Source organism: Rhagoletis pomonella, unplaced genomic scaffold, assembly GCF_013731165.1.
Source record: "Rhagoletis pomonella isolate Grant_MI unplaced genomic scaffold, Rhpom_1.0 Rhpom_scaffold_00009, whole genome shotgun sequence".
In the NCBI taxonomy this organism is placed as follows: Eukaryota; Metazoa; Arthropoda; class Insecta; order Diptera; family Tephritidae; genus Rhagoletis; species Rhagoletis pomonella.
Genome location: NW_023458563.1, coordinates 13,247,741 through 13,250,801, shown reverse-complemented (window position 1 = coordinate 13,250,801; position 3,061 = coordinate 13,247,741).

The following is a 3,061-nucleotide window of genomic DNA, read 5'->3' as shown; positions in this document are numbered from 1 at the left end:
TCTTATGCAGATAATTATTTTGGCGACGACAAGGCTACGCGACGACTGTGGTTGTGGCCAGATTAGATCTATTTCCATTTTTCCAGCCACAGATAAGGTTCTTCCTCTACTTTTATGTCAAACTCATACAAATTCATGATGTCGCCGCCGCGTTCACAGAAATCATGTCGCCATCGCCAAAGCGTTTAGATAATGAAGATAACAAATTTGAAGCTGTGGCCCGTAGCTCGTCGTTTTCAATGTGTTCAGAACTATACACTTTTCGTATGCTTGAGCAATATTATATGCAGTACACAGCATCAATTTAAATTAAAAAAAAAACCACGAGTCCATACCATATGCGACTAATATGCGTACAACGTATGAACGGATCGCACCCAAGTTAATGCAAGCAAATACCACAACGTGGATCGGAATCTCGGCCTTTGCGACCACGTTCAAATGATTGAAAGCGCTGCGGAGCGGAATCCAGGCCTTACCGCCTGCAGCCCATACATCAGCAATAAATTTTATCCAATAAGGCATCAAGGTAGACTGGACACTCGGCCTCGCCAGCTATCGACTGCCTTAAATTATTCAAAATATGTGCAATGAAATGTTTAACCACGTCCTTTATCATGAACCAACTAACAAGATCACGCAATCGGAAAAGAATGAAAAAAGTAAATTTCTGAGCGTTTTTGACGTGTGCCTAAGAATGAAAACAAACAAAGAAAACGAAAAAGGCGCGGTGATTGAGTGTGATTAAATTGGTATTTATTGTAAAATATACGAAGTGAAACTTGATGACAATTAGCAAAAAAAGTTCATAAAATATGGTTTTCATGATTGAAAGTGTTTTACAATCGCATATCATTACTACGGGTCGATTTTTCAATGCCAACGTTCTGGCCACAAACGTGCACCCATTTTTCACGAAAATTTAGGCCTTTTGGCAGACCAAACAAACGTACAAACTTGTTCCAATCACAAATCATTTCATTTTATATCATAAATTTGTAATAAATCAAACTTAAAATGAAAATCGCATATAAAATACATCAAATTGCACAACATCAAAACGCACGAAAACGTTTTTATGAAATTCGATTACAAATACAACGATGGCGGATTGCGTGATCTGTAGTCGTTGGTTCATGGTCCTTTATTACTAACTTTTCTTTTTCCAGTATAAAGCAAGCCGAAATGTAGACAAGAGGATCAAGATCTAGATACAAAAAAATAAAAATAAAAATCAGTCTACTAATATAATTTTGGGCATAACATATCTTTTTAAATTTATTTGTTAATGCAGATGTTGCTTATAGCAAGGGGCCGGCATGTTTAGGCCACAAGCCCAAACCAAACTTTGAAAAGATGAAACGCCCTAATATGAAAGCGCACATACATATGTACATAACTAGTTAGCCGATTTTCCCCTCAATATAATTCTCTGGTAGGTTTCGGCTAGATCCGTCTAAAACTGGCGCGGTCTTTTTACATTTTGATCACCATCGGGCGAGCACGGACGTTTATCAGCCACCACCCTTCATCTCACACCACTAGGTAATATTGTAAAATATTCTCCTAAGTCAAACAATTTCAATAAACATTTGAGCAAGTAATTATTAATTTAAACCTTCACCTGTGTCTTTTTCTTGCGTTCTTTAATTAAAATATTGATGCCCTGCGAGCCACATAAGCCTTTATAAAAAATTCCAAACTTTTTAAAAAATTAAGTGCTGCGCAAAAATACTTTCGCCCCTCTTAGGAAAGACATTTCAGCGTTCATTGGCGATTATTTAATGTTTATTATTTATTTATGAAAGTTCCTATAGCTCATTATCTAACAAAGACCATGTATGTCAAAGTTTCAAACTTTGCACAAAAATTAGCAAAATTCGACAAGGTTTTATAAAAATTTTGAGCTCTTTAATTAGATTTCTCAGAAATATTATGAGTATGCAGTTTGTAGCCCATTCAATTCAAAGTGCAAATTTTAAGTAGCTTGGACTCACCGTAGATGTTTGGTAATTTTTTGTTGTGAAAGATGTTGCTCATTTTCTCTATATAAAAAATTTTTTAACATACTTTGTTTGGAGGAATATGCGCGAACAAAAAATTTCCGAAAATCAACGGTAAAACCAAGCTACTTAAATTTTGCACTTTTTTATACAACAATTTAATGGGCTACAAAACTACATACTCAAAAAAGTTCTAGAAAATTTGATTAAAATATATAAAAGTTTCATCAACATTTGTTAAAATTCGTCGAATTTTTAAAAGCGTTCTACGAACTTTGAAATTTTAATCTAATATATAAAAATCTTGTGTTACGGTGTTTGTGGCCGAACTCTTTATGAAATTATTTGTGTATATTTGGCTGGTATGAGAATCGGATGCCGCTAAGTGAAGGGGGCGTGGCACCTCCCATATAAACCGAATCTTTCACACTGCATATCTCTGGAAGTGTTCATGGTAGATTACTGGAACTTGCTACGTAGATATAAAAATCAATCGCAGTCATACAAATTCAATTTTTCATACTATATATCTCTGAAAGTAATCATGATAGAGGACTAGAACTTGGTATGGAGATAAATAAAATCAATCGCATAGTCATGAAGAAAAATTAGGGATATAGGAAAAAGGGGCGTGGCACCTCCCATACAAATCGAATTTTTCATACCGCATATCTCAGAAATAATTTATTGTAGAGGACTAGAACTTGGTATGGAGATATATATAATCAATCGCATAGCCATGATGCAAAATTGGGGCATGGAAGGGTACTATAGCTTTGTACGAAGATATATGAAATCAATCGCGTACTCATGGAAAAAATTGATGTTTTTGGAAAAGTGGGCGTGGAATCTCCCATACAAACCGAATTTTTATACTGCATATCTCTGGAAGTGTTCTTGGTAGACTAGTCGAACCTGTTCTGGTGATACATTAAAACAATCCCATACTCTTAGAGAAAATTGGGGCTATTTGAAAAAAGGGGTGTGGCGCCTTTCAAATATACTGAAACTATTACGTATCTTTGTATGCGTATATAATTCTTCTGTACGTGTGTTTG